Source organism: Protopterus annectens, chromosome 1.part1, assembly GCF_019279795.1.
Source record: "Protopterus annectens isolate FY-2018-M chromosome 1.part1, PAN1.0, whole genome shotgun sequence".
Taxonomy (NCBI): Eukaryota; Metazoa; Chordata; order Ceratodontiformes; family Protopteridae; genus Protopterus; species Protopterus annectens.
In genome coordinates, this window is record NC_056726.1 from 1654287956 (window position 1) to 1654301814 (window position 13859).

Below are 13859 nucleotides of genomic sequence, written 5' to 3' on the forward strand. Positions count from 1 at the left end.
CTCCATGTAAATGCTGTCTTGCTGTGGGCATGTCTATTTGCCTGCACTTGTGTTCTTACCTATCTGCACATGCCTGGATGTGTCCACTGTAATGCTGTTGACCTGGATGCTGTGTATATGTCACATATCAACACAGACACAGCCAGAATGGACTTGAGCAGTGACAATGCATGCATACACATGGACACCTGTACATGCATGTGTTTTGCCATATTCATCTACACAGCACTGTACAACTGTTCAACATCCTGCCACGGATCGCCTGTATTGCACATGTGATAGATATGGGACAATGGCTAGTCAGACGACATTCGCAGGGATGGTTATCAACCATAGCATGTGTGGGCATGGTTTCCAAGCTGTAACAGACAGCCATTATGCCCCGCAAGGTACATCAATGCCACATTACTGATCCAGTCAGTTGATAGTACATCTACCATGCGGCCATCACACCATGTATGACTGGGATGACATGTGCAGCTTTGATGGACAGGGTTGCATGGTATGGCTGGAGTATGTCACATATATGGCACAGGGATCTGTCCAGCCTGTGGCGATCCTAGTATTAGGATGGTGGCTGTCCATGACATATGTCTTATAGATCAGGATATGGACATGTAGCATGTCCATCATCATGGTGTAGCAAATGTCTTTCTGCAAGGTAGACAGCATGCTGCATAGTGGAGGTGAGGATTGTGAAGGCTGGTATCGCACATCCATGCATAGCCATTACCCCTTAAAGGTGGTATGTGATCCAATATTGGTCACCACAGTGCTGTATATGCCTGTCCAGTGATCTCTGTGCTCATGGATGGCACCCTAACATGACATGGGTTCTTCATATGACTACCTAAGGGGCCTGGAGATGTCACCAAGTCGGGGGGTGCACTGCACAGCACCATCCCTTAGACAGTGTTCATAATGCTGACCACAGCCTAGGTAGTAGTTTATGGGTACAGGGATGTTCACCTAGCAGTGACAATGCTGGTATCATCCATCAGACTGTGCACATATGTCACACACTTCACCCACACAGCTCATTCTGTATGTTGTTCACAACACTGACACAGCTATACTGATAGGTCATGGCCATTCACAGCCTTACATACACAGATGCCTAACATTTGTCTGTGTGGTATGGGCTACAATGAGGGTGGGGTACAACACATTAACCCTGTTCTACTGTAGCTGGCACTGGTGTGATGTGCACATGTCACTTTTGCACCTTTTGTAGTTGTGAGTCTGTCAACAGGCCACTGGTGGAACACTCCTGTGACATACAAAGGTATTTGTAATCAAACATCAGTGCTGTCTTGTACATCTGTACTGCTAACATCTACATTGATAATGGTTCATGGACATGCACACCATACTCAGCAGGGTTATAGTGCGGGGCCACCCAAAATGACTGTCATCGCCACTTGTGGGTTGATATTATCCAACACCCTCTCTGTATTGTATGGTCATGCTAGGCACTTGTTCAGAACTTGTGAGCATGTCATGAGCTACTGATTACTATAGCACCCATTCCACAACATTTCCCACAGGTACACTGGCTGTCCTACACTTCTCAGCTTGCTTATGGTACAACAGCTGTTGTACACACGTAACACACATATCCTGTGGGACATGGTTGTATATACAGGCATGTCCAACTGTCATGTACCAGTGCTACTGCCTGTCTATATGAGGGATATTGGAGAAGTAAACTGCCAAAAAGAAAACCTTGGACCAGGAGCCCTTTCCACAAGAACACAGATTTATTTACTTGAAGTGCGGTTAATAAAAATACACTTTTCGTCAGATGAATTTCCTGACTTCATCAGAAGTTAGCAAACACTAAGCCGCTAATTAGGGTGGCTAATATCCTGTTCCAACAGTCAGCAATTTCCTACACAATTAAAAATAATTAAAAATAATTAAAAATGATTAAAGTAATTGAAAAAGAGTTGCCTCGCCCTTTGACGAGAAACAGGCACCAACATTACATACACAAACCATAAATAGATCCGTAGGTTAAACAAAAATGGAAATGAAAATACATGTATTCACAATTGTTTTTAACCTATGACTGTCATCTTGATAAAGTGAATATACTGGTAAAATACATGTAATATATTAACAACACCATAGCTTTAAATAAAATATAATAAATTATAATTATTATTATTTATTCAATGGGCTATTAACTAAGCTGTTTGATCCTGCTAGTACGATTATCAGCACAAGTCCCATTATCTGTGTAAAATGATGTAACAACAGAAAATAAGTCCTGAAGGTAATTGTTAGTAGATTTATAAATGTCCACCTACACCACTCTTACCTAACCTTTTCAGGATGACCCTGTCGTTAAATTGACATTGTTGTTTGTCTAATTGTTTTCAAATAAAATTAACTACCAAAAAATTGATCGAATAGTGTAAATGTACTATTAAAATGTTTGATATTTTAATATTTGAAAATTTTAAAAATTAAGTTTTTCAATCTCAAAATGCATGCTGTGGAGCTTACCTCGTTTAACCCTGGCCACTGATTTGCATTCACCCGTAGTTGCCAAAGGAGTTCTTTCCTTTTTAGTTTCAGTTGGTCATAACCACCCCTAATGTCCCTAATTTGTTGATCAATGACCCTAAACCTAAACTCATGGCCTGTATTGTCATTATGGTGCCTTGCGAGTGCATTACTCTGTTATTCCTGATGTTATATATATAAACGAGATAAGCTCCATGGCATGCATTTTGAGATTGAAAAACTTAGAGAGATAAGTCTCCCAGGTAGAGAGGTCTGGGGTACAGATTCCAATAACATGAGCTTGCTTTTCAGTGTCACCACCCCACATAGTTTCACTATTTGGATTTTAATAACAACAAATTAACATTAACTTATTCATCTATTCATCAATTTGTATTTTATATTTTAGTAGGTATTTTACTATAGGACATGGACATATCTATGTATTTATTTCTTATTCAAAACATATTTCAATATATCTTAACATAATTTTTTAAATTTTCAAATATTAAAATATCAAACATTTTAATAGTACATTTACACTATTCGATCAATTTTTTGGTAGTTAATTTTATTTGAAAACAATTAGACAAACAACAATGTCAATTTAACGACAGGGTCATCCTGAAAAGGTTAGGTAAGAGAGGTGTAGGTGGACATTTATAGATCGACTAACAATTACCTTCAGGACTTATTTTCTGTTGTTACATCATTTTACACAGATAATGGGACTTGTGCTGATAATCGTACTAGCAGGATCAAACAGCTTAGTTAATAGCCCGTTGAATAAGTAATAATAATTATAATTTATTTCATTTTATTTTATTATATTTTATTTAAAGCTATGGTGTTGTTAATATATTACATGTATTTTACCAGTATATTCACTTTATCAAGATGACAGTCGTAGGTTAAAAACAATTGTGAATACATGTATTTTCATTTCCATTTTTGTTTAACCTATGGATCTATTTATGGTTTGTGTATGTATGTTGGTGCCTGTTTCTCGTCAAAGGGCGAGGCAACTCTTTTTCAATTACGTTAATCATTCTTAATTATTTTTAATTATTTTTAATTGTGTAGGAAATTGCTGACAGTTGGAACAGGATATTAGCCACCCTAATTAGCGGCTTAATGTTTGCTAACTTCTGATGAAGTCAGGAAATTCATCTGACGAAAAGTGTATTGTTATTAACCGCACTTCAAGTAAATAAAGCTGTGTTCTTGTGGAAAGGGCTCCTGGTCCAAGGTTTTTTTTTTATATGAGGGATATGTCATACATGTGGCAATAGAGCAATTGTCTCATGTACGCATTCAATGCTCACCTCCCAACATACGACACTACAGCCTGTGGGGGATGCACTTCTGCAGCCATGCTGGGGGCATAGCTCTCAAGTGTACCTCATTAAGAGGAACGTACCTCATTTGGGGTCTTAAAAGGTGCATGTTCCTCAAGGTTCCACATTGAAAGGGTCTGTCACACATTCATTGTTGGAAATTGTTTACCTGCTAGCCATGGCTAAATAGATGGGAATCATATTAATTCATTAGAATATCTTTTTTATACGTAAAACCAGCCTATTTTAGCCATCATATACCCTTCCTAGTTGAAGCTGTTAGTAAGCCAGTTGTAAGTGTTCCACATTTTGCCCATTTGTCACACATTATGAGGGCTAATGTTCCTCATTTTGGGGACAGGAGGTTGACAGCTATGGCTGGGGGCAATGCTGTCACCAACCCTGACTGCACCTGACAGTCATTTGGGGATGTGTAACATTCACAACACACCCCACCCATCACATAGTCTCACATGATGTACACCACTGGCCACACCTACGAGGACAACTTGTGCAGTATGTCTCCATACTCAGTGTAGGTACCAGAGGTAGCCCCCATCATGGAAGACAACATCACCAACTTATAGCCCACAGACTCATGTGTGCCCATCACATACAGCCAGTAGGGAGTTATAACATTCACAACACACCAGTCACGGTTACTCTGTAGGGAGTCACACTGCAGTTCCACACAGCAGTCTACACAAGGCGATAGTCACTTACATCTTGCTGTCGGGTAACTGCTTCTGCAACATAACCTATGCACACATGACACACCTCACCAGGTACGATGTGACTGTCATTCTCCATGTTAGTGTGACTGCCCTGTGATGCCACTTTGCAGACTACATGTGCAGGGACATGCAATAGCTCACCAGTCTTATAGCCCTGTGGGTGTGGGACAAGCCCTGGGGAGCATTTTGCATTAGTCTGGACACGATACCACTGTACAATGACCGACTGTGTCACTTCAACAGTTGCCTATGCTCCTATTGTCATTCCACAGGCATCTGGTATCTGTCTGCTTTGACTGATCTGGTCAAACACAATGCTGTGGCACAGATGACTTGCACCTGTCAGCCCTGGGAGTACAGCTCACATGTAAGGCTCTTGCTGCTTCTATACTGCCTGTCTTGCACAGTTTCCAATAACTGTCACCGGCAGAACGGGAACTGGCAAGCACAACATGGGGTCATGTGACACAATGCTTGCATCTTCCTCTGTGCAGGCAAGGCACACCTTATAATGCACCACTCAAACATCTCTGCAGTGACTGGGACCTGCCTCTAGGCTCTGCAGAGCACACCTGCAATGACAGGTTATAGACAGACCATACCTTTCAGGCACATACCTGGACTGGCACACCCACAGCTGAGGGGTTCCCATATCCCACTATGTTGTGCACACATCCTGGCTAGTTACTTAGCACAATGCATCAGAGGTGCTCCATGTGCAACTAACTGTGTCCGGGACCGCTATACACATTGTAACAAGCTACAGAGTCAACATCATACCCCACGGTTAACATACCTTATTTGTTGGTATATTGGACAGTGGGCCTCAGACAGCTACTACTGATGTGTGACTGACACTACTCCACACTTAACTGGGATAGCCACTCATGTACCGACACATCCATGAGTCATAACTTCCGCTCTGCTGGATCATCCCATACACACCACCTCCAAGACCTACATTAACCTTGACATGAACACTACCACCATGTGACTGGTGTTACACACCTGGGGTTATCCCCTCATTGGTGGGTTCCGAACATATGCTAATCAACCTTGTTAGCCACATCCCAGCACCACACCCATCACAGCATGCACAGTACATGAGTACTACAACACCTACTACAGACATCTGCTGACAGAGGTTGTTAACGTCATGACACCCGTGCAGATGGACAATACACATACAAATGCTGACACATACCCCAGTGCACTTCATTAGCATGTACACAACTGCATGGATCATGCTATTCCACACAGAGCCATGATGGTACACACCAGATAACAGACGCCACTCTGGTGGTCATGTTCCATGGACATATGATGTACAACAACAGGTGTAGGCTGTTGCACAGTGGTGTACATTCCCATGGGTGGGGTGACTCACTGGTCAGCCGTGGTAGGGCCACAGGGTCCCTCATCACATACTCCAAGACTAGCTACGTAAACATGACTGTGACACATTCCGGGGTGTACCACCAGGCATTATGGTGGTATGTCAGTAGTCGATGGCAACACCCACATCTGCTGTCACATACAACAGTCACTCAGGAACATTACAGACCCAGGTGATGTTGGCAACATGCTGGAGGATGGATTCAATGCTAACATTACACCCTCTCACTCACTACAGGGCCACAATCCATACAGGAACATTGTGGTGTCCCTGTGGTCACACCTACACAGTACTGACCTGCACTCTATATGTCCTGGGACACTGGCCCCATGTCACCTTCCAACGTCCCAGGCTGTGACATCCACCAACCTCTGAATGACATGTCTCCCCATTAGGCCACCATATTCAGTAATAGCCTTAATTCAGACATTGTAGCCCCTGAATGGCACACAGCAGCATTTATCACACTACACACAGGTTACACCACGATGCGCGAGTGGGACTATAGTCCTACACACCTGACTGGACTGTTCTGCATGGCTATGGGGCACATCATCAAGGACGTCATTCACAGAGACATTGTTGGGCTCCAGTCCTTTGCTGCCACCTGGGTTGGGCTTGTTAGGGCCAGAGCATCGCCCCTACACATGGTGGACTCCTTTCATACAGTTACCAGGGCAGTTGCTGATGGTACAGGAGTCCACACATCCTACATTGTCCTCTCATTGCCTTTCAGCACCATTCTCCATTCTGGTATTGACAACATGCACATCCACTTGCACATCGTATCCTATGTCTCAGGATGTTATGTAATGTGGCTCATGGACAGGACACACACAGTGAGGCCTGCATACCATAGTACCTACTACATGTCAGGTACATTTGGCAAACCACAGTCCTCACTCATAGGGCCCCTCATGTTCAGTATATGCTTCCCTGCGGTACAGGCTAGCACAGGGGACTTTCCCTGATTAGCTTTCAAACCCCTGCATACAAAGCACCATGATTGCTCCACCAGCTGATACTGACTCCATCCATACGGGTGTCGCTGTGACAGATACATGATATGACTATCATGGCATCAAGCTGCATGACACAAGGTGCATGAACATCACCTTTGCATTACACCATTCACCCACTGACTATCACATGGGTGGTAGTCCCCTACATACATATCACATTGTACATGTTTTCAGTACACACATATGTCGCACCCACTCCTGTGGTTACCGTATTGCCACTGTGGCATGGATATCCTTCTATGTGGCCACACCTATCTGTACTGGGTGTGTAGCTGGTACATAGGCACCCATTGTACCTCTGAACTCAAGACATCTACACACATTCAAGGGTACACCACCCCATTTAGGGTGTACCTTACACAACAGCTACAGCTTTACATACCACAACATTAACACGCCATGACGTTTACTGAGCTCCGACAGTTTCAGTATGCGGCTGCACTATGGACACCACATCTGTACACATTTGCATACTACATACTCAGGGGTGACCTCTGCTGATCAGACAGGGCCCATGTCCACAACATTATTAATGGATATACTCCTCATACGCGACATAAGCAAAAGCCACTGTGAGCAACATGCTCATGGATATGTGCACACATGCCACAATGAGTGGGATGTGCTTGAGGGTTACATTCCCAAACCGGACACTCACCATGCTTTGGAACATAAGTCCTATGTACATCACGCAGGGACACTCAGTAGCACTGTTCATGTGATACCTCCCTTGGTGGTTGGGAGACACATGTAGGCCCAGGATCACTGCAGTGGCTGTACTGTGCAGAGGTGCAGGTGACACATGGCTCTGCTGTTCACAGGACACTACCCTAGAGAGGTGCCACTAGTGTGAACACTGTAGTTGTGCTTACACATGGACTTGCCAGACTGCATAGTACCCCACTATGCACCTGTGAAGCTATTACATATCCTTTGTGCATGGTTACTTGGTAGCCCTTCCATTTAGATTAGCTATCATGCTATTACAATGTCCCATGCCTACAAGCCATATGTATCCTGTTATTGTACATGCCAATAGACGATACCTGTGGTATGCATGATATGCCTGTTATGCTGTGTAGAATATCTGTCATATCTACCTACAATACTATACATTACACATATTTCACATAGTATCCCATAATGCAAAGCATACTTGCACAGCGGGACCACCTTAGATATTTATTTATTTATTTATTTTACATTTGTTGACTGGGAAAGTCTGACTGGAGGGAGGTCCATTTACAGCGGAGTCCCGGGGAGAAAAGCTCCACTAATTCAACTACATGTTTGGTGGTAATATACACAATACTAGATATTATTTACAATACAAGATATAAAAACAATATGAAGAAGTGATTTGTATAAAACTAATGAAAGGACTACATTGTATCAATACAATCATCAGATATATCACATATGACAGTATGACCCGACAAACTTTGCTGATGCAGGTTTGAGCGTGAGCACAGGAAGGTCCTGTATGTCAGTTTTGAGGAGAAGTTAGTACAGTAGTATAGCGATAGAAAGCAGGATATAGAGTAGGGTAGGAAGTATTTGGGTAGAGCAGGAAAGCATTTATGTGATGCAAGGACAGAGCCAGGAATGCAGGAGGTGTGATTTAAGTGATCTTTTGAACAGTGAGATAGATGGAGCTGAGGAGATATTCTGGGGGAGATTATTCCATGTCTTTGCTATGGTATGAGCAAATAGAGCTTTTCCTGCAGTGTTGTTGGCTTGAGTTATATGCAGCAGGGTTTTGTTGGATGAGCGGAGTGGACGGTTTGCTGAGTATTGTTTAAGTAGTTGGTTCAGGGCTGGAGTCTTGTGGGGATTCTTCAGGATGTTATAGGTGAGGACAAGTCGGTGGAAACTAATTAAATGAGGAAGTTCTAGCCACTGTAATTCTTTTAGGGCAAGGCAATGATGGCTACGAAAAGCAGAGTTATTGGCGAATTTTGCAATCTTATTGTAACATGACTCTAGTTTGTTCATGTCTGTTTTCTTAATGTGGGTTAGGATAGGAGATGCATACAATAGTGTAGACAGAAGATGGGTTTGGGCTAGGGTGATTCAAGCTTGGTCTGTTAGGAAGTGTTTGTGTTTATACAGTGTTCCTAATTTTTGATGTACTTTCTTAATAGTTTGGGAGATGTGGACATCGATGTGGAGGTCATTATCTATTTCAATGCCAAAGAGTTTTGTGTGGGGGGAGGAGGAGATTGTGGTGCCATTTTTGGAAGTGATAGTGAAAAAGAGGGGTGTGGGTTTGTATTTGGTTGGGGAGAAAAGTAGTAGTTTTGTCTTGTTGGGGTTAAGAATCAGTTGGATATCAGTAATCCATTTTTCAGTGGCGTTGAAGGATTCCTGGGTAAGATTTTGAAGAGTGGTAAGGGATGGGGCTGAGCAGATTAATGTGGAGTCATCAGCATATTGTATGAGTGATGCATGCAGTGTGGAGGTGTGTAGTCTTTTAGTGAAAATAGTGAATAGTAATGGACCTAGTATTGAGCCTTGTGGAACACCTATGGTGGATGATAGTAAGGGTGATAGGGCTCCTTGCCATTTGACTGATTGTTTCCTATCAGAGAGATAGTTTCTGAACCAAGTAGTTGTAGAGGGGGCAAAGGATAATGATGTTAGTGTGTCTAGTAGTAGGTTATGTGAGACCATGTCAAATGCCTTAGAGAGATCTAAGAACATGGCAGATACAAAGTTGTTGTTATTTCTGAGTTGGTTAACCTGGTTAGTGAAATACAGAAGAGCAGTGGTTGTACTGTGGTTTGGGCGGAAGCCGTGCTGGGTTGAGGAGAGGAGATTATGTCAGGTTAAGAAATGCATCACTTGGGTATGAATACATTTTTCCAGAAGTTTGGCCAGGGGGGATAGGATATTAATGGGGCGGTAGTTTGATAGCTCGTAAGAGTTACCATCTTTGTGTAGGGGGATAATATGTGATTCCTTCCATAGATGAGGGATGTAAGCCTCTTTTATGGAATGGTTAATCAGAATAGAGACAGGGTAGGCTAGAGATTCAGCTGCTAGTTTTAGGAAATTAGTAGGTAGGCCATCAGCTGCAAGAGTGGTAGGTTTTAATTTTGAGAGTAGCTTTTTGACTATGGAGGTTGGTATGGGAGAGAGGGTAAAAGGTGGTATATTACTATGGTCCTTAGTGGGGGTGGATATAGGGTTATTGCTAGATAGCTGAGTAGATAGTGATAGAATAGAGTCTATGAAATGATGGTTGAATTGAGAGGCTAAGCTGTCGGTAGTGGAATTTGTGTTGGGAGCTGGAGTAGTAGTTTTACCAGGTTTTAGAAGGGAGTTAATAGCATGCCAGAATTTTTGGGGTTTTTTAGAGTGTCTGTTTTGGAGATGAAGGAAGTAGCTTTGTTTGTCTAGCTTTGTTTGCCTTTTGGCTTGATTGCGAAGTTGTTGATAGTTCTGTCTATTTAAGCTAGTATTGTTCTTTTTCCAGATCTTCCAGGCATTATCTCTGGCTTGTAGTAATCCTGCTGTGGTCCTAGTCAGCCAAGGGGCATAGTTTACTTTGGTTCTAAGTTTTCTAATGGAGCTACTGTATTCAAAACATTCATAAAAGTACTATTGAATAGTTTAACTGCCTGGTCTAGTTCCAGAGTATGTAATGGCTGCCAATTACATTGTCATAATATACTATTGAGAATTTGTGGATTTACCTTGTGCTCATTTCTAGTTTCCTTATACAGTATGGGTTTGGCTATGTTTAATTTTTTACGAAGAAGGAAAGTGGGGCAGTATTCGCTGAGTGAGTCTGGTAGACAGCCTGTGAGATAATTTTGACAAGGGAAATTTACTAAAGTCCAATCAAGAGTTGATTGTTTCTTGGATTTTTTTATCCACTCTGGTAGGTTCTTGAATTAGTTGAGAGAAACCGAATAAGTTAATATGGTTTGTGGGATTGCTAGAATTGCAGGATAGCCAGTCTAGATTTAGGTCTCCTAACAGGATAGTTTCTTGTGGCAGGTTGGTTGTAGCCCATTGTAAGATTTCCTCTATTATTGCGAAGTTATTTCCTGGAGGGATATAACTGCAAAGGATGTTAATTCTCTTTTTGTTTTTTAGAGATAGAACTGGGCCTAATGTTTCAACATTTTGGAATTTGGGAAGTGGGGTTTGCAGAGGCTGGAGGTTGAGTGTGTTTTTAAATAGAATAGCAACTCCACCTCCCTTTTTAGCATTTCTGTCTAGTCTTAGGATGTTATAGCCTGATGGAAGAATTTCTTCGTTCCGGATGGAGGGTTTTAGCCAGGTTTCAGTAATAGTTAGTATGTCATTAATGTCATATGCCCATACACATGCGTGCTGTGACAGTATATCAACATATACTATCCCCTGCTATGGCACATCCTTGTTGGACATACCCTACCACTGACAGCAGGTTGTATGGAATTGTTCTTTTTAACGCCCTCATGTAGCATCCCTTGTGGTGTCTGTGCTGTGTACCTTGTGTCCCACTGCTGGACGCACAGTTTCTACAAGCGTTAGTATGCTCAGCAAGACATCACTACATAAATACCTTTCCCCACTTTATGCATTGCGGACACATTTAATTAATGCAAACCAGGCTATACATACAGTAAAACGAATTCATACAGATCATGCTATACATAACCTTACATATCGGGTGTTTTACATACCTTGTTATTGTTACGGCATTTCGTTTCTATCTCTCTCACAGTGTTTCAACTGGTATTCGGTATGAGCATACGGTTTGAATGTCTGGCAAGGCATCCTTATATACGTCGATACCTGCAACATGTGGATTCATCCTGCCAATTGGTGTTCCTGAGTGACTAATTACTTGCATATCAGGTGTGCAGCTACTCCATTCGCCAATTACGTGGCAACAGTGGGGTATAATTGAATTCTCCACTTGGGCATTGCCTATTTGCCCTACCTTCGAGGAGACGGTCTGTATTGTGTTTTGTTATGTGTAATTGCAACTGCTATGCATGGAGACAAGTATACTTTGGATTCATGTCCCCTGTGGATTGTGTGTGACAGGTAGGGTATTTGGTTCAACATGTGGGTGTACCTGTCATCCCAACGTCTGATAACGGAGTATTGCAAACAAAACCTGTAACATGGCTGTTTGTTCCATTATACAACGCCTGCAATTTTGCATGACGCCTTTAATTGTGTCTCTCACATGGTATGTTGAGGGTTCTGCAGATGTAACTGACTGACTGGATGTTTGTGCTGCTATTACAGTCTGTATTGCTTTAGTTTCTAGTGTGGGGGATGTCGGTGGGTGTACGTACATATACAGGTTTGTGGGTCGTGCATTTCTACATATTCCATATATATGTGTGTGGGCTCCGTCCCTAATTAGAGAGCTAACAGTTAGTAGACTTATGTTATGGGATTGTACATTGGGCCGTTGTTAATTGGTTTCTATATCGTCTGCAGGTGAGCTTGCTACTTGTATACCTCCAGAATTGCAGCGATATATCAAGGGATATGTGTAAGTGACAGCTATCCCTTGTATTTCTGTCCCAGATATTTGCAGTCATTGCGGTTGTCTTGGTAAAAGAGCCTGTTTGCCATGGGTTGCCACCTTTTCATATGGTCATTGTTGGATACTTGCGAGACACACAGCGGTGTTTACAGGCCAACATGTAGCCACGGTCAGTACACAGGTTAGCACATACTTTTATCCTCAATACATACCTATTGTTGTGGGACTTTGGCTACTTATCATATTGCATGTAACATTTACGTTTCTTACATACAGGCATAACTATTAAATACGACTATTACATTATATATGGGACATATTAATGTCCTACCATCTCGGACATTTGCCCTTTGTACTGTTTTATGTCAGGACACACCTGCCCAGGGTGGGGCTGTCCCTCCTACTGTGGGACAGGTAGTAACCGTATGCCTACGGCTAGCTATACCCACATCTACCGTACTGATCTGCCTCTGACTTGGCACTAACAAACACATGTTGCGGACACACACACACATTACAGTCACACAGAGATGCACACGGTACCCTCAACGGACACTTACACAGACTACGACACTCACAAACACAGTTGAACACAGTACCTACGTGGACCGCAACACTGGCAGCAGTGACTAAATGTCTCTTCATATCATCATACTATTACTCGCGGCTGTACTGTCCCGGTACTGTGTTCTATCGGTCTTTCAGCCTCATGGTTACGCATGTCGGTATGTTACACATTCCATAGTTGGTGGTATCCTATTTATTTGTACCTCCAAGGTGTTATGAATGTCGTTGAACTATCTATTATATTTGCATATATTGCTGAATCCATCTATATCAACATATATCACTCTATTGCCCTTTCTATCTGTATTATATATATGCATATGTGTACATATATACATATATATATATATATATATATATATATATATATATATATACACACATATATATATATATATATATATATATATATATATATATATATATATATATATATATATATATATATATATATATATATATATATATATATATATATATCTATATATATATATATATATATATATATATATATATATATATATATATATATTTGTTTATTTTATTTATTTATTTATTGCAGTTGGTTTACCAGGATAGTCTATTGGGCCAAAAAGAACCCATTTTCAATGGAGTCCTGGGGAGAAAAGCTCCAAGACAAAATGTACATTCAACATTTGACAGTGACAATGTAGGTACAGAGAGATATTAATACTACGTAGGCAGAAATAAAAATACAACTTATCAAATACAGAATAGCAGTAATTACAGTTAATACATTGAAAGAAACATGCTAGTAATAGAACAAATGTA